The sequence below is a fragment of the Trachypithecus francoisi genome, unplaced genomic scaffold (assembly GCF_009764315.1).
Source record: "Trachypithecus francoisi isolate TF-2019V2 unplaced genomic scaffold, Tfra_2.0 Lachesis_group8, whole genome shotgun sequence".
Lineage (NCBI taxonomy): Eukaryota > Metazoa > Chordata > Mammalia > Primates > Cercopithecidae > Trachypithecus > Trachypithecus francoisi.
The window spans coordinates 13,606,954-13,626,789 of NW_022681473.1; the positions used below are offsets into that span (position 1 = coordinate 13,606,954).

Below are 19,836 nucleotides of genomic sequence, written 5' to 3' on the forward strand. Positions count from 1 at the left end.
TTTTCATTCTTTCCTAGAAATTCCTTCTCTCTGCTTATCAAATTCATTTATTCTTGCATGTTGTACACTTTTCCTGTTAGAGTCCTCATACTATTAATCATCGTTCTTTTAAATTTCTGATCGGATAATTCCAAAACCTCTGCCGCATTTGAGTCTTGTTCTGTTGCTTGTAATTACATTGTAATTTTTTGTTGATAGCTGTAAATAGGCCTTTTATGTAAGGTATTATGTTTATCTCACTAGAAGTTAGGCTGCATTTATTGTCTGCTGTAGCTATTTGTGTCAAAGGCTGAAATTTCCTCTAATGTCCTTGTTTTGGTCTCCCCTATTATTGTTGCGTCTTCCTAGACACCACTTCTTAAATAGGGTCTGAGGTTTACAGTTCAACAGTTAATTTGCTGTAATCTCCTGTTATCATACAGGATCCTGATTCAACTGATGGTAGTGTAGAGTGAGGGGAAACATCCTCTAGTATCACAATTAGGTCCCAGCCTTTAGCAACTTGTACTCCTCAGTTATCAACTTCGCAAGTGCTTCCTAGCCCCCACTTGAACTTAGGTCAGGCAGAATACTAGAGAGAGATGTAACTGAATATCAGTTTCCCCATGTGGAAGGATAGAGGAAGGTGGAGTTACGTATTGACCTTTTCCAAGACTGGTTAGGTTTTGATATTATCCAAATCAATCAGAATCTGAAAAACATAGTTTCCCTTGAGGGAAGACTTTTTTGTTAAAGACAACCGAATGCCCTGGAGTATTTCAAAAATGGTTATATTACCTTCCCTAACCAGAAGCACAAGAAGATTTTTCTCTGTTCTTTACACTAAGTACCTGGTAGGACACTTTGAGGTAAAAGCCATGCAAGTGTTTGACCTCTCCCCAAGACTGAGCCTCATGGAGTTTCAGCTCCCAAGTTAGTCCACATTGAGCATCCAGCAGCTCATCAGTTATAATTGATGTATTCCTATGGTGCTTCCACTCCTGGTAAGCTGGGAAGCTCTGTTTGGGCCTTCCTGTCCAAATTTCAGAACAAAAATTCAAGTCTACATAATAACCAGCTGACAACATGATGGCTTCAGTCTTCTGTAGATGGCTAGCCAGTTATCCCATCACCATTTATTAAATAGGGGTCCTTTCCACATTGCTTGTTTTTGCTGACTTTGTCAAGTATCAGATGGTTGTAGGCATGTCACTTTCTTTCTGGTCTCTTTATTCTGTTCCATTGGTCAATGTGTCTGTTTTTGTACCATTACCATGCTGTTTTGGTTACAAGTGTAGGTACCAACCTCCTACACTTAGCTTTGTAGTATAGTTTGAAGTCAGGTACCATGATGCCTCCAGCTTTCTTCTTTTTGCTTAGGATTTCCATGGCTATTCAGGCTCTTTTTGGTTCCATATGAATTATAAAGTAGTTTTTTTCTAATTCTGTGAAGAATGTCATTGGTAGTTTGATAGGAATAACATTGAATCTGTAGATTGCTTTTAGCACTATGGCTATTTTATGAATATTGATTCTTCCTATCCATGAGCATGGAATGCTTTTTTATTTGTCTGTGTCATCTCTAATTACTTTGAACACTGTTTTCTAATCCTCATTGTAGAGATCTTTCACCTCTCTCATTAACTATATTCCTAGATATTTTATTCTTTTTTTTTTTTTTGCCTATTGTGAATGATTTAGCTCTCCGCTTGGATGTTGTTGGTATATAGAAATGCTACTGATTTATATACATTAATTTTGTATCCTGAAACTTTGCTGAAGTTGTCTGTTAGATGTAAGAGGTTTTGGGCAAAGACTATGGGGTTTTCCAGGTGTAGAATTATATCATCTACAATCAGAGATAGTTTGACTTCTTCTTTTCCTATTTGGATGCATTTTAGTTCTTTCTCTTGCCCGATTGCTTTGTTTAGAACTTCCAGCACTATGAAAAGGAGTGGTGAGAGTGGGTTTCCTTGTCTTGTTTCAGTCCACCAGGAGAACTTTCCAGTTTTTGCCCATTCAATATGGTGTTGGCTGTAGGTTTGTCAGAGATGGCTCTTCTTATTTTATTATTTTGAGGTATATTCCTTTAATGCCTAGTTTGTTGAGGGTTTTCTAACATGAAGACCTGTAGAATTTTATCAAAAGCCCTCTCTGCATCTATTGAGATGATCCCGTTTTTAGTTCTGTTTATGTGGTGAATTACATTTATTGACTCACCTTATGTTAAACTAACCTTGCATCCAAGAAATAAAACCTACTTGATTATGGTGGATTAGATTTTTGATGTGCTGCTGGATTTGGTTTGCTAGTATTTTTTTGAGTGTTTTTGAATCTCTGTTCATCAAGGATAGTGGCCTAAAGTTTTCTTTTGTGCTTGTGTGTGTGTGTGTGTGTGTGTCTGCCAGATTTTGGTATCAGAATGATGCTGGCCTCATAGAATGAGTTAGAGAAGATCTTTCCCTCCTGAATTTTTGGAATAGTTTTAGTAGAATGGTGTCAACTCTTCCTTATACATCTGGTAGAATTGGGCTATGAATGCATCTGCTCCTGAGCTTTTTTTTGGTTGGTAGGCTTTTTGTTGTGATTCAGTTTCAGAACTTGTTATTGGTTTGTTCAGGGTTTCAAAGTGACTGAATGTGGGGAGTAAAAGAAAGAGAGGCGTAGGCACTCACCTCCCAGGATTTTGGTGAGTAGCAGCACTGTGTCCTAACAACCCAACCCACCATCCTCTCTCTGGGACTACTGCCGGAGCCTCCTCACTATCCTCCCCACATCTTCCCTTGCCTCCCTTCAGTCTATTCTTACCAAGACAGGTGGCCAGAGTGATCCTGTTAAGATGCATCTTCCCTTTGCTGAAATCCTCTCTCCACCCAGCTTTCACTGACCCACTCTATGGCTTTGGAAAATAAATGCTTGGTTCATTTCCAGTTCATCAGTCAGTTTCACTAGAAACGACTAGGTTGGCTCATTCACTTTCAGAGTCACTTCTAGATCCATGAAACCATATGCATCATCCCAAAATCTCTCATGGACAAATTTCCTTAATGTGCGATCTATAAGTCCAGCACCATGCGGGAGGCTCTCAGGGTCGGGCTGGTTCACGTTATTTCCTGTATGAGAGGCCAGCGGCTGCTCCACCAAGATGGAAAGAAGCCAGGCACGGGTGTTGCCACCTGGCCACTCCTCCTGAAGCCTTCCCAAACCCTCACCTTTGGCAATAAGATCCATGTTTCAAAAAGCAGAGAGGAGGGCATGGTAATTTATAACCCAGATTTTTCAGAATATGAGACCAGGTGAGATGTGCAGTCTCAGCCTCTCCCTCCAGCTGTATCCACACCCTCCTCCATCCTGCATGTGCTCACATTTTACAGAATCTGGAGAAAGACAGGAGAGGGGAGAGGAGACTAGAGTAAATAACAATTAGATAAAATCTAAAATATGTTTTTAGTTCATCCAGAGTGCAGAGAATGGGGTGGGGGTGGATAAAAAAGTGATATAAAGTTAGGATGGTATGAAAAGCACCCTTGGAAATTAAAACACTTTAATATTATCTTGAAAATCAACTTGTGATGTTTTGAGTATTCATTCTCAGATATCCTCACTAACACCTTTTGATATAAGTAATAATATCTAAATAATATCTACATTTAGCAGATGAAAAAGCTGAGGGTCAGAGGGATGACTTCCTGTATCCACTAGATTCCCAGAAAATATGGGATAGAAATAGGACCCAACCCAGAGCTAGTACACAAGACCAGAGCTGAGAGTTGGCTTTTCATAAAGTCCTCCCAGAAGACACCAGATTAGGCAGGAATTCAAAGCACATTTTCTTGTCCACTCTCTCCCTCTTGTGGCTCAATTAAATACGACACATCAATGTCAACATGAAGGGGATAATAGGAAAAACAGAAAATCTGGGTTGTACATTCATTACCTTCATGACTCACGTGAATCACTTTCTTTCCCTGGGCCACAGTCTTCTCATATTTCAGTGTAGGAAGATTTCTACGTCTCTTCTAACTCTGATGTTCTATTTTTATAAGATGTAAATCAGATCTCTCAGATATAGCCCAGTCTAAGCAAAGCATCTCTATATTGTAAGAACTAAGTGTCTGCGCATGTGTGTGTGTGTGTGCGTGTGTGTGTGTGTGTGTGTGTGTTATTTCAGCAATGAGAGTCTCAGTGACTTTAACATTGCTCTAGTACAAAAAAAGGAAGTGGTATTTGCAGGGCTGAGTTCATTCCGTGTGTCACACACTCACAGGAAGGTAACCCAGGGCCATTCAGGACACTGTCTAACCTCAGGAAACTTGGTCATAGGGCCAGTATGTGGGGCATGCAGGATTACAGCCTAAGTTTCCTGGCTTCAAGAGAAAGCATATTCCTTTCATGCATATCTATTGCAGATTGAATACACTTAGAAATGAAGATGCAAAAGGAAGAAAGAGGGCACAAAAGGGGCTGTGATGGTCTAGTGAAATGTGTCACAGAGAGCACCTTACCAGTAGAATAGACATATATTAATAAAAACTTAAAACACTGGCATTTATTTGAAACCCCCCCTTTGTTTCATATGTTAAAACACTTCATGGATGTGAATCATGTAAACTGTTCTGTCTCATATGAAATTGACTTAACAATAATTAAATTGCAGAATTGTAAGGATTAATGTGTGCCCTAAGGAGTTTTTTAGTAACTTAAAGATGTTGATTATTTCTAAGTGTACAGAAAAGCAACCAAAAAGAAACTGACTGGAAAATGTCATGTATAAGAAGTAAAACAAACAAAAAAAACAAGGACCTAGACCCCGAAATACCACTGGACCCAGCAATCCCATTGCTGAGTATATACCCGAAAGATTATAAATCATTCTACTATAAAGACATATGCACACATATGTTTATTGCCACACTGTTCACAACAGCAAAGATTTGGAACCAACTCAAATGCCCATCAATGGTAGTCTGGATAAAGAAAATGTGGCACTTATACACCATGGAATACTATGCAGTCATAAAAAAAGATGAGTTCATGTTCTTTGCAATGACATGGATGAAGCTGGAAACCATCATTCTCAGCAAACTAACACAGGAACAGAAAACCAAACACTGCATGTTCTCACTCATAAGTGGGAACTGAACAATGAGAACACATGGACACAGGGAGGGGAACATCATACATCGGGGCCTGTTGAGGGGTGAGGGTCTGGGAGAGGGATAGCAGTAGCAAAAATACCTAATGCAGATGACGGGTTGATGGGTGTAGCAAACTACCGTGGCATGTGTGTAACCAGGAAAGTTCTTTCTGAGGAAGTGAATTTTTGTTATGATAAGATTAAAAGTATTGAATTTGCATAGGCATTCATATTTTCTTTTTTTTTTTTTTTTGAGACGGAGAGTGGTGAGAGGTGATTAGATCATAGGGATGGACTCTCCCTTTGCTGTTCACATAATAGTGAGTTCTCACAAGATCTGGTTGTTTGAAAGTGTGTAGCACTTCCCTCCTCACTCTCTCCTCCTCCTGCTTCCACTACATAAGACATGCTGGCTTCACCTTCACCTTCTGCCATGATTGTAAGTTTCCTGAGGCCTCATTAGGGATTACAATTCAACATGAGACTTGAGTGGGGACACAGAGCCAAACAATATCAGAAGGTTTATAGTTGTTATTAATTGGGGGTATGCTTTAGTAATAATTGGCTTATTAGTAACAGATTAATTATTAAAGCATTAATAATAATTGACTTATTATTAATAACCTTTCTGGAGGTCTCTATTCTATCACCCAAGTATTCATGGAAGTCCCTACATTCTAGCTGATTGGAACTTGAATGTCTCTCAGCATTGTGTGAGCCCTGATAATCATACAGCTTACAACTACCTGGCTAGTCCTTGACTGTACTTTTAAAATTTCAACCTACAAAGGTACAGCTTAGTATTGGACAACAAATTTAGGATACTTGCAGATTTCTGGAACTCTGTCTCTGTAGAGCTATCCCTGTTATGGTTCTCTTCTCACTAATTCCAGCTGTCTCAGTGCCCTCAAATTCTGGTTTTTGTCTTCTGAATTCAGCAACATCAGAATAAATCTCTCCCCCTGACCATGGTATGGAAAGTTTTTTCATGCAGAAAACCAGAGCAATTATTATATTCACTTTATTTTTTCATTTGTCAATGTTGAAAGTCCTGCACTAACTTTGTCCAATGTCTGGAAAGAGTTGTACTTATTTTTTTTCCAGTTTTCTTTATGATTTAAAAAATTTTATTGAGACAAGATCTAATTCTATCATCCAGGTTCTAGTGCAGTGGTGCAATCATAGGTCATTGCAGCCTTGAAATCCTGGGCTCAAGGGATTCCCACTTCAGCCTCCCAAAGTGCTGGGAATAGAGGCATGAGCCACTGTGCCCAACCCAGTTTTTTAACTGTACAGAGTGGAAGATTAAGTCTGGCTCTATCATAATTGGAAGAGCTGAGCTTCAACTTTAAAAAGATTCTCATGAATATAAATATTAGCATTTTTATTTCTTTCTTTATATTCAAAATTTACTTAAGCATGTCAACATACGTAACTTAATTAAATCAATACTTCTAATTTAAAATATCCAAGCAGAAAATTGAAGTATTGTCATTTTTATATGCTGTTATTTTTAGTCACCTTATTTAAGTTTCATGAAGTAGCTATTAAAAGACCCTATCACATTCCAGTTATTTTATATTTAAATTAATTTGTGATATTTTCCAATGTTTTATATAGTAATATCCAGACAGTTTTAATATATGCTCAAAGGTCTTTTCTTCACACAACAACAAATACAAAACATATAATAAGATAAAGTTGTTACACTTTCCAGGGAAAATATTTAAGTCTTTTAATTAATTAAAATATGTCCCTTGGTTTAAATTTTGAGTTTACTGTATGAAAAACACAGAAAAGATGTATAAAGCAACATCCTTTTGATTGCCTGGTGGATAGAAAAACAAAAAACAACTAAATTTGAGATATAGTTTGAACAAAGCTGACGGTGCTTTTGCCTTCCTGTTTGAATCTCTTCAAGATCAGCGATTTATTTTTTTACTGACTAAGGTTTCTTGGGATTGCTAATGCTCATGTGATTCCCAGGAACTTAATTACTTGTGAATAACTCTGTGAGGCTGATAATACTAGATTAAGAAAACAATTCATCTCCAATAAGTACACTCTTTCTAGCAGAAGAAGCAGTTCAGAAAGTTCCTTGTGGTTTCCCCTCTGGATCTTTTCATCATCAATTTCAGCAAAGGGTGATATTTTCCCCCAGTAAAAGGTCAAGACAGCTTGTTTTAATCCTTCTCAGACTCTAGGTACAGCTTCACCAGATGCAGTGGGTAACTTGCTTCCGTCTCTCAAATGGATGTTTTCAGTTCGGCCAGGAGGGGCTGGACATCAAGAGGAGGAAAGTCACAGTCTGGATGGGGCTCAGGAACCACATAGTGCTGTACTAGCTAGCTATCATCTAGGGTGCTTCTTTCCCCCTTATTCCCTTCATGCCAGCAGCAAAGTGCTTCAACCCTTGCCGATTACTTCCAGTAATTCATTTTTTATCTTAATTTTTTTTCTACTTAGTATTCCCTCATATTTGGAAAAAAATGAAAACATTTCCATCTTACCTCCAGCTCTGAAACCACAGACACTGTGCCCCTAACAGGGTCGCCAAAATCACATACATGCATATATATATATATATGTGTGTGTGTGTGTATACATATACACGCACACACGTATATATGGAATATATATATTTTTAAGTTATTTGAAAATATGTTTAAATACATAAATAATTTGTATATTACACACTTGTTTTTTGAAAATACATTTAATATATAAATAACTTGTATATTACATATAAAGGTATGTTTTTAAAAACATTTAAAAACATAAATAACATTTATATTACATACAAATGTATGCTATTTGAAAATATAATATATATATAACTTGTATATTACTTAACAAATGTATGTATTTTCCATATACATATATGCATATACTTTTTTAAGCTGTAAAACTGGCACCATCTGCATGTAAGATAAGATTCCTTCTTTGTTGACAAAGATTATCTTTTCTAGAATTAGGATTAGAAAATTTAGTTATTTAGCACTTGTTCGTATTGTTTCAAAATTTTGATTTAATTTATTCTGGAACTAGAAATGTACCTGCAAATTCTGCAAATTTTGCTTATAAATGTATCATATGCATATATTTGTTTTAGCCTACCTAGAAAGCAGAAGTTTCATATTTCAGTCACTTTTTATTTTTCTATCTGAAAGATATTTGATTCAAGAAGAAAATCAGTTCAAAGTTTTTGTTTATAAATATGATATATTATCTATTTCCAATTATATTGCCCAAGTAGAGTCTCTTATTTTCCCCAGGCAGATATTTGAAAGGACTCAACAAACACCAAAGAATGTACTCACATGAGGCTTTTATCTAAAGGCAGAGGGTACAATGCAGCAAGAGAGTAGGCAAGCACTGGAGACATTCCACAGTACCAGATCCCCATAGGCCTAATCAGACACGTGAACCATGCCAGTTTCTGACTTGAACTGCCCAGATCTATGCAAGAAACTCTCTGTACCCCATTGAAGAGAAGTCGAAACAGGTTTTGTCAAACCCATTAGGCTAGTTGCAAGTCGTTAACAAAGAAATTGACCTTGGGATTGGCCAAGAGAGTTTAAATAATTCTAAATGGCACAGTATAAATCCCAATGTTCTTAGCTTGATAAAGAGTCAAAATCCATACATTTAGGCATCTTCAGGGTTGAAGACAGAGCTCTTAAATACATCTGTAAATTAACTCTATAGCTAAATATCCTTATTCAACAAATGTTTATTGAGCATTGACTACATTCCAGGCACTACTGGGAATATAGAGTGAACTAACTGAGCTATCTATGACCTCATGGAGCTGACATTCTAGCTTCATTCTACAGTTATCCTTCAGGAGGCAGTTTTAGCACATTCAGTGTGATTCTCAGTTAAAAGTGAAAATAAAAACTTGACATAAATTCCTAACTTTATTTTTTTCGTATAATTAGCCTCTTTTCATCATACTGAAACCTCACTGACCTACAAACTTGAGAGGAAATATACAGATTTAATTTAATCCCTGAGTTTTTTGCTTGTATGTTACCCAGCAAAGTAACACAATAAAACTGAAGAGAAATCAAACTCATAAAAAAATGTGTGCCATATGATTTCATTAATTAAAAGACCAAAAGCACTGAAACTAATCACAGGTATTAGAAGTTGAGATAGTGGTTACTCTTGGGGTATAGTGACTGGAAGGGAGCAAAAGGCTCTATACCTTCTTAGTATTTGCTATTTCTTAATTTATAATTGGATGGTAGGAACACACATGTATTTACTTTTTGATAATTTATTGACCTGTACATTTATGATTTACGCACTTTTTGTGCTCTTTCAACTAAAGCATTGGCATTAGATCCATATCTCAGGCTCTGTTTTCTAATGAACCCAGACAGGGGTTGCTTGAGCTAATACAGTGCCTGACCTTCTTGGGAAATAAAATCTTGGTTGATTCAAGCAGCCCCAGCTCCCAGAGCCTAAGTTCATGCAATGTCCCATTTCAGGGAACTCTAGAGTCTTGGCCCAGCCAAATAGTCATGCCTCCTGGCACCTCAGCTAATGCAGTGCTCTGCCTTCTGAAGAAATAGAATATTGGTCAAGTCAAGCAGTCGTGCCTACAAGGGCCTGAGCTGACATGGTGCTTCACCTCCTGGGGAACCAAAGCCTTTACCGAACTGTGTCGCCCTACACTGAGGACTAAATATCTAGAGCTCTCTGCCTCCCTGGAATGAGACTAGTCACCTGGAATCTGAGCTGCTGAGGTAAGGTGTCTCTTAGGGAATGGAGCATCGCTGCACTACTCCCTGCCTCCCAGGGCCCAAGCTACAGTTGCCTCTCACCATCCTTGCATCTTTGCTGCCACTGCACTTCCCTTCTCAGAGCCTGAGCTGCGGCCATGTTTCATGACCCAGGATCCAGAGTCATAATTAAATGGTGCCCTTGAAGTCTTGAGTTGGCACTGCGCCTTGTTGACTCCAGAACCTGATTGCAGATGCACTTGGTTCTCCAGGGCCTAAACCTGTCAACCACCTACTTTTTCTCCAGAAATATAGTGATACTTCACTCTGCCCTGCAGAGTCAGAGTCACAGCTCCATCCCTGCCTCTTGGGCCTGAGCTGCTGGGGTACCTCAGAGTCACAGACTCTAGCTTTGTGGGTAATCTACATTCACCATGACCTGGAGAGTAAAACAGTGCACCAAGATTTAGGTGGAAGTTGTTTCCTAGACTGTGGGTCCAGAACCTTGGCTCTATAGCTACCCCAAGAGGCTGTACCTTGTATTTCAACACTATTGTGGCTGCCTGTGGGCTGTGTTAGATCAAATATCAAAAGGGATTCCCTCAGCTAAGATTCTCCAGTGTGGGGAAAATGATTTAAAGAGGAAACCAAAAGCCCTATCACTGAGGACTCAAATGACCAATGCTGTCACGATAGCTGCCACAAACTCCTGACATCCAACTGTACTCTCAAAGTTTGAGAACAAGAAGAGACAGATCTGGCAGATCCGCATTTACTCACCTTCTGACATATCCCGGATGGTCCCCCAAATGAAGCAGGATATTTCTCTGATCCCTTTGTGGGTGGGAACTGGAGTGCATGGGTGCCAGCAAAGGCAAACTCCCCTCACTTGCTGCTCCATCCCTCATGGGAGAGGGTGTGCAGGTGACCAGGTGCAGGAGTCAGGGCAAGCACTTTTGGGTGACACCAAGAGTGAACTTCATACCAGCTGTGCAGCAGCATCTAGGAGAGGGTATCCACGACCCTTGAAGCCCCAGAGGCAGTGTTACAGGGCTTTTTAGCTTTGTCATCTGCAGACAGCTTATATGTTAACAGCTCAGTGGAGGGTCAGTGTGACAGCCTTTTGCACCTACACTCATGGCACCTGAGTTTTTGTCCAGTGTCCAGGAAGAATGAGGTTGCATGAAGGAATTGAAGATAGCAAATGTGGGAAATTGCATTGCCTGTGAAAGTGGCTCTCAGTGGGAAGGGGAGCTGAAAAGGGGATGGAGTGGGATGTTAATCTTCCCTTGGAGTCCAGCCATTCCTGGACTGGACTCCTCTTTGAAGCTATGCCATCAAGCTGTTCCTTTGAAGACAAGCCTCTTCTCTCTGATTTTGACTGTAGTCTCCAATGTCCTGCTTTTCCTCAGTCTGCTGGCTGAACCTGAGGTCTTTATGGGCACAGGATGGAGGGCTTGTGGGCCATGGGTGGTTTTGGAAAAGGCAACATTCAAGCAGGAAAACAGGAATATAATGTTCTCACTTTGAGCTGCAGTATTGGGCTTTTTGGCCTGAGAGTGGGGCCCTCTCCTGGGACCTGCTCTCTTCTGCCCAGAATTTCCCTGCCTCCTGTCCCTATCAATGCTACCCAACACAATATAAGGATTTGACACAATCCTTATTCAGAGAAGTATAAAATAAAATGCCAAAATTCATGTGGAATCACAAAACACCCTGAATAGCCAAAGCAATTCTGAGAAAGAAGAACAAAGTTGAAGGCATTATGCTTCTTGATTTAAAAGTATAGGCCGGGCACGGTGGCTCAAGCCTGTAATCCCAGCACTTTGGGAGGCCAAGACGGGTGGATCACGAGGTCAGGAGATCGAGACCATCCTGGCTAACACGGTGAAACCCCGTCTCTACTAAAAAAATACAAAAAACTAGCCGGGCGAGGTGGTGGGCGCCTGTAGTCCCAGCTACTTGGGAGGCTGAGGCAGGAGAATGGCGTAAACCTGGGAGGCGGAGCTTGCAGTGAGTTGAGATCCAGCCACTGTGCTCCAGCCTGGGCAACAGAGCGAGACTCCATCTCAAAAAAAAAAAAAAAGTATATTATCAAGTTATAGTAATCAAAAGAGTATGACACGAGCATAAAAGCAGACATATACACCAGTGGGTCAGAATAGATAGCCAAGAAATAAACCCAAACATAGATGGTTTCTATGGTTTGAATATTTGTATCCCCTCCAAAATACATGTTGAAATTTAATTTCAAATGCAATAGTATTAAAAGTTTGGGCCTTTAGGAGGCAATTAGGTCGTGATGACTCCTCCCTCATGAATGAAATTAAGATCCTTATAAAAGAGGCCTCACAAGACATTTGACTATTTTACCCTTCCGTTCCTTCCACCATATGAGGACACAGAGTTTGTCCTATCTGGAAGATGCAGCCACAAGGTGCCATCTTGGAAGCAAGCATGGTGACCCTAACCAGACACTCAACCTGCAGCACCTTGATCATAGACTTCTCAGTTCCAAAACTATAAGAAGTAATTTGCTATTTTTTATAAATTACCCGGTTTGGGGCAGTAAATATCATTGTGTTGAGGTGTCAGATGAAAATGAGAAATATTTTATTATAAAGTAGAGGAAAGACCATCCTTGTTACCAAGCAGCAGAGAACTTAGCTGAATTGTGTCCATGTCCTAGAGTTTTGTGGAAAGCAGAACTTAAAAACTTAAGAGCGCTGAACTGGGATATTTGGTGAAATAAGTGTGCAAGTAAAGTGTTTAGGGAGCTGACTGCTTATAGTAAAGTATGAGAAGAGAGAAATAAATTAATCAAAAAAATTATAATCAAAAGAAGTGAAATGTAAAGATTTAGAAAATTATCTGCCTGGGGCTGGGCACGGTGGCTCACCCCTGTAATCCCAGCACTTTGGGAGGCTGAGGCAGGCAGATCACAAGGTCAGGAAATTGAGACCATCCTGGCTAACACGGTGAAATCCCGTCTCTACTAAAAACACAAAAAATTAGCTGGGGATGGTGGTGGGCACCTGTAGTCCCAGTTACTCGGGAGGCTGAGGCAGGAGAATGACGTGAACCCGGGAAGCAGAGCTTGCAGTGAGCCAAGATCGCACCACTGCACTCCAGCCTGGGCAACAGAGCAAGACTCTGTCTCAAAAAGAAAAAAAAAAAAAAATTATCAGCCTGGCCATGTAGAGATAAAAAGCTGTCCAGGGGAGAAAACTGACGGTATGGCCAAGCTTGTCACTTTAAGTGATTTTAAATAAGAAATCAGTATAGGTAGGTGGAAGCCAGATGCTACTCACCAGGACATTCCACCAGTGGAGGAATGACCCCACTGGTATTTGGGAGATCTTTGAGGCTCCCACTCCCAGAACAGGCACAGAGTGCTGTTTTTATTGACAGATGAATGGATAAAGAAACACACACACACCACACACACACACACACACACACACACACACACAATCACAATGTTATTCAGCCTTTAAAAAGGAGATCTTGCCATTTGCCACAACAAGCAAGAACCTGGAGGACCTTATGCTAAGTGCTAAGTGAAATATTGAATAATCTCATTTACATGTGGAATCTAAGCAAACAAACAAACAAAAACCAAATGTAGAATACACAGAGACAGAGAATAAAACTGTGGTTACCAGGGGTAGAAGACAGGAGAAAGGGAGAAAACTGAGGAGCTGTGAGCTGTAGGTCAAGAGATACAAAGCAGCAGATACGTAGGATGAGCAAATCTTGAGATTTAATGTATCATATAAATGCTATAGTTTATCACATTGCATTATATTTGGCATTTTTGCTAAATGAGTAGATTTTAGCTGCTTTTTCCACACATTGAAATACAAATGGGTAACTCTTTGAGATAATGGATGTGTTAATTTACTTCACTATAGTAAGCATTCTATTCTTCATATGTATCTCATAACATCATGTTGTATACCTTAAATATGTACAATAAAATTTATTTTTAAGAATGTAAGTGCTTGACATCATGATACTGGATCTCTAAATACATAGAATATGTCTCCTAAGAATACTATTATCTTAACGTAGCTTTAACATTATTATTACATCCCCAAATTTATTAATATAATGATCTAAAATATAGTTCCTATTAAAATTTCCTCCATTATCCCCAAATTATTTTTACATAAACTTTGGGGATAAAGGAGGGGATTATGTGTTTAGATGTAAATAAACACATAAATTATGGTTCACTCATACATTTGGTTCTCCTGTCCTTTGAGTCTCCCATAATCTACTCTTAGAGAAGCTTCTATTTTTTTGTTGTTTGGTTTCGTATTTGTTTTAGCTTTTTATGACATTTTTTTTTTTTGAGACAGAGTTTTGCTCTTGTTGCCCAGGCTAGAGTGCAGAGGTGCGATCTCAGCTCGCTGAAACCTCTGCCTCCGGAGCTCATGCGATTCTCCTGCCTCAGCCTCCCAAGTAGCTGGGATTACAGGTGCCTGCCACCACGCCTGGATAATTTGTTGTATTTTTAGTAGAGCTAGGGTTTCACCATGTTGGCCAGGCTGGTCTTGAACTCCTGACAGGTGATCCATGCGCCTCAGCCTGCCAAATATCTGGGATTACAGGCATGAGCCACCGTGTCCGGCCCGACTGTTTTATTCAGTTTGGAGCATTTGTTTTATATAGCACCCCATATGTTGGGCATTTCTTGTTTTCCATGAGTTCAAGTTAACTATTTTAATAAGAACACAACATAGAGTATATGGTCTACTTACCAACCTTCCCTTGCATCACACAAGGAGGCACATGATAAAAGTTTACTCCAGTTTTGGCGGTGGTTACTTTGATCAATTGATTAAGATGGTGTTATCGACTGAATGTTTATGTTTTCCCCAAATTCATATGTTAAAACTCTAACCCCTAACGTGATGGTATTAAAAAGTGGGGCCTTTGAGAGGTGATTAGGTAACTAAGGTGGTGTCCTCATGAATGGGATTGGTTCTCTTACAAAAGAGACCCCAGGCTGGGTGCAGTGGCTCACGTCTGTAATCTCAACACTTTGGGATGCTGAGGCGGGTGGATCACCTGAGGTCAGGAGTCCGCTACCAGACTAGCCAACATGGTGAAACCCCATCTCTACTAAAAATACAAAAAATTAGCGGGGCATGGTGGCGGGTGACTGTAATCCCAGCTACTGCGGAGGCTGAGGCAGGAGAATTGGAGAATCGCTTGAATCCGGGAGGCAGAGGTTGCAGTGAGCCAAAATCGTGCCGTTGCTCTCCGGCTTGGGCAACAAGAGTGAAACTTTGTCTGAAAAACAAAACAAACAACAAACAAAAACAAAAACAAAGAGAGAGAGAGAGAGAGAGAGAGACCCCAGAGAGCTCTCTCATTCCTTTCTACCATGTGTGGACACAGCTAGCAGACAGACATTCTTGAATCAGAAAGTTGTCCCTCATCAGACGTGAGGATTTGCCAGTACTTTGATGTCAGATACCCCTGCCTGCAGAATGGTGAGAAATAAATATTTGTCTAGTTTATGGTATTTTTAACAGTGTGAACAAAGACAGGTGGTATTCACATGCTATCTTCATTTTAAAGGTACACTTTTAACTTCGTAACTAAAAAGTAATCAGTAGGCTGATACTTTTAAGACAATGTGAATATTATGTCTCCAAACATATTTTCACTGGATGGTTTTAGCATCCATTAAATTTGTCATCTCATCCTCTATTCTCAGCCTAAATGTGTTACTCTACTTTATTACTCATGTTATAACTGAAAGACAGAAACTTGGATATCAAGCTATAAATGTTTTGCATTTCCTGGGAACACATAATTGTAGCAAACTCTTAGATAAATTGATCCTAATTATGTGTCGATGTTCATTATTCATGAGGAAATTAGCCTTGATCTCATGTCAGTTCATGGCATAATTTAAACCATCTATATATCTTAGGTAAGTCAATGTTTCCTCACATAGCCGAGGTGCTAAGTGCAAGTATTAACTTACTCAGAACACCATCAACCTTGTCAAAACCATAAAACTGCTATCTCTTTATTAGTTGACCCAAATTAATGATTTGGACAGAGATGTTTCAAGACATTTTGAGATATAAACCATTAAACAAATATACCAAATAAAATATAAGGCACAATTAGAAAGGAATTGATCTGAGGCTATTATTCATATAACAAATAAGGTTTTATCGTGTTAGAAACACCCACAGAGCCGCAGAGATCAGCCAGAGCTGGAGGACTCTTTCTAGCTGTTGATTCTTCCTCCTCACAAAGAGTCACACTTCATTTTGCTTAATTGTCAGTTTGAGGACATTGTTTCCTCCTTTCTTTCTTTCACGCTTCCCTGTTTTCCTCCATTATAGAAAGAAACTTCTCACTTATGAGAAATCACAGTCACTTTTATGAAATAGCTTATGCTGAACATTAGCCCCTCCTTCTCGGAATCCCTTGAATGCTGGAATAGTTGCCAAGTTGTGTTTTCAACTGAAGACGTCCTATTGCCCAATACTAATTTATTCAATGGAGATTATAAGAAAAATTAAAATTCTTACAAGCACATAAATATTTTTTTCTTCTCTATTCCAGCCATTTAGGGACTTCTTAGTTCTTTGCTTAAGATAATATATGCAGAAGGAGATGCTGCTTACCAGCTTCTAGCTTTTGTTTTCCAGCGATCCAAAGAATAATATCTCACTAGAGATTTTACAATAAATGCTTCAGAAAGATATATCAAAAGGGAAGAGTTCCTAGTGTATGGGGTACGAGAGGTATCATGGAATGGAAGGGATAACATGATAATTAAGAGAAGCACAGATGTCCTTACAAAATAGAAGATTTTCTGGTCCTAAAGGAGAGGAGTTGGAAAGTGGGTAATGAAGGCTGAGATGCAGATGGGACCTGGGAAACAGGGCTAGCTAGGAAACAAAAACACAAATAATTGTTTTGGGTCCAAAGAGTTAAGTCCTTCTTATTCTCTAAGGAGAGATCCTTGGAACTAGAAAGGCCAGAGAGACAGACTTGCTCATGGACCTGCAGGAATAAAATATATTTTATGGAGAATGTGCACAGGGAGTTGTATGTATACTTAGAGGAACTCCAAAATTTCTCTCCAACCCCTTGTTGTCAAACATAAGCATCTGTTTTTGAGTTCTGACACAGGAACTTGGGATAACTAGATGACCTCTCAGCACAATAGGCTCTAGCAATAGGAAACTGACTTGAGTGTCATCAGCAAGGTGGTGGAATAGGAAGCCTCAGGCCCTCGTTTCCCCATGGAGAGACTGACTTGACAACAATGTATGAACTACATTGCCTTTGTGAGAACTCCAGAAACTAGTTAAGAAGTTGTAGCACCTTAGGTGAATGCAAAGCCAGGAAAAGATGCATCAAAATGAGGAGAAAGTGTTGTCACATTTTACTCATCCCAGCCACTCCTTCACCCTGGCACAATGCGACTTGATCTACAGAAAACATTAAAGTCCCAGTGGCACAGGAATTAAAAGAAATTAAAAACTGTGTAAGCAAAAACTCAGTTGTATGTAAAACAGCCCAATTCCCCTTAAGGAAGGGAAAAGGCTGGAGTCCTTTAAAATTAGCTGCCTGTTTTTCTTTCTGAGGCTAGTGAGCCTTATCTCTCCCTTTCCCAGCCATTGTGAAGACTCTGTTTCTCTAGCTGTGCAGCTGCAAGGTCACCAGGCAGATAATCTCAAGTCATAAAACATACTGTGCCTTGAAAAGGAAGAAATGATGTAATGCATGTCTTAATTAAATAACTGTCTTTGTTTCTCACTTCTGTAATATGCTTCCCCCTGCACAGATCTCCCCGCAACCCACAAAATACTTAAAAGTTAATCAGACTCTTTGCTCAGGGCTCAGTCCTTTGGATGTTAATCTGACTGGGTGGGTGCACCTAAACAATTAAATAATTCCTCCTCAACCCCTCGGTCTCTCCGATTCCTTAATTATCCCGCTGCACCAGGTTCTCCCTTAAAGAGGCCAGAGGAGTAGACCATGAGTCCAGCATTCTGGGTTTTGTGGGGGCTACCCAAGGTACTGGTTTCTGCCTTGCCTGACTCAGTGCAGAATTGAATGGCATGTTGTGAGCCTCTGAGAACAAAGGCAAGCCCCCTGTTTCAGCACTAGGGAGACTGTAGTACTGCAGGCAGACACCAGGGGGAGAAAGAGGAATAAGCAGGCAAAACCCTTTTACTAGGAAATTACACACACACATCCCAAAATAATTTGAAGGGCCCCCAGAATCTCTAACTATGCTAACCAATAAAGGTCTTCCACTACATGAAGTCAGTTTGTAATTACTGGAAAAGGTCGGTGTTTTTTTCAAATGCCCAAATCTCAATAAAAGATCACAAGGCATACAGAGAAGAAAGAAAACATGGCCCAACTAAAGGAACACATCTCCAGAAACTAACTTTAAAGAAATAAATATCTATGAGTTACATGATCTTGTAGAGATATTGGTACACTCCTATTTATTTCAGCATTATTAATCATAGCCAAGAGGTGGAAGCAACCCAAATGTCCATCAATGGATGAATAAAGAAAATGTGGTATATACATACAATGAAACATTAATCAATCTTACAAAAGAAGGAAATCCTATCATGTGCTACAACAAGAATGAGACTTGGAGATCTCATGCTAAGGAAAATAAGCCATTACAAAAAGACAAATACTCTGTGATTCCTCTCATATGAGGTATCCAAAGTAGATATGTAGCAGGACAAGTTGCAGGCAAAACCCCTCAGACACTGAGTTAAAGAAGGAAGGGCTTTATTCGGCCAGGAGCTTTGGCAAGACTCACATCTCCAAAAACTGAGCTCCCAGAGTGAGCAATTCCTGTCCCTTTTAAGGGCTTACAACTCTAAGGAGGTCTATATCAGAGGGTCGTGATTGATTGAGCAAGCAGGGGGTATGTGACTGGGGGCTGCATGCACCAGTAATCAGAACGGAACAGAACAGGACAGAGATTTTCATAGTGCTTTTCCATACAATGTCTGGAATCTATAGATAACATAACTGGTTAGGTCAGGGGTCGATCTTGAACCAGGCCCAGGGTGCAGCGCTGGGCTGTCTGCCTGTGGATTTCATTTCTGCCTTTTGGTTTTTACTTCTTTCTTTGGAGGCAGAAATTGGGCATAAGACAATATGAGGGGTGGTCTCCTCCCTTATTCCCCTCCTTTGAGAATCTCACTCATTAGTGGGAGTTCTCACTTTCATTTTCACTACCCATGTGTTCTTGCAAGACAGATCGATAGTGATTCACACAGTACACTTGTGCTGAAGCATTTTGGTGAACTAAGGTAGCGATTAAGCTTTCTATCTTTTGAAGAAGTACAGGTAGCAAACAAGGGAGCAGTAAGCAGATTTCTATTACTATTATAACTCCTGTTATAAGAGTTTTAAATCTTTCTAGCACTGGGAACCATTTTCCAAACATGGCCCCAGGATCAAATCCATGCCACACTTGCACAGGCACATGTGCCAGTTTTGTCATATTTCTAACTATGTCTTCAACTACTTGCCCTTGATCATCTATGTGTAGACAGCAATTAGTAAGGTTAAATTTCCTACAGACCCCTCCTTCAGCTGCTAGCAAGTAGCTAAGAGCCAATATATTTTGATGGATACCATTTCTCAACTGAGTTTCTTGCCGGGTCAGAATAGTCAAGGCTCTGCCAGTCTTATTAGTGCTTATTTCTAGGACAACTTGTAGCTGTATGATTCGGTTGAGAATGTAAATGGGGGTCCAGTATCTCCATGAGCCATCTTGTGCCCAAGTAGCAGGCCCATAATATTGTATGATTCTCTCAGGGGGCCATTTATTATCTTTCCAATTTCCTACAGCTATGCTTCTCTTTTTGCAGGAAGCATAGACAGCGAAGCCCAGGAGTTCGCCTGTCTTTATGGGCAGTAGGAAGAAAGATGGTTTAATAGTGCCAATAACACAACTACCTGCCC

At 39.8% G+C, this 19,836-nt stretch overlaps 1 protein-coding gene across 2 annotated transcripts in view; it reads right to left on the bottom strand.

Moving 5' to 3' along the window:
- LOC117080578 (membrane-spanning 4-domains subfamily A member 4A) overlaps positions 1–19,836 on the bottom strand; it is a 64,369-nt gene that overhangs the window by 37,844 nt on the left and 6,689 nt on the right. The window contains exon 1 of one of the 2 annotated variants that reach the window (XM_033205729.1): positions 3,917–4,083. The exons of the other annotated variant lie outside the window; for it this stretch is intronic. The gene's annotated coding sequence lies outside the window, so the exon portion shown is untranslated. Of the gene's footprint in view, positions 1–3,916; positions 4,084–19,836 lie in introns of those variants that run through there. 2 annotated transcript variants of the gene reach the window in all.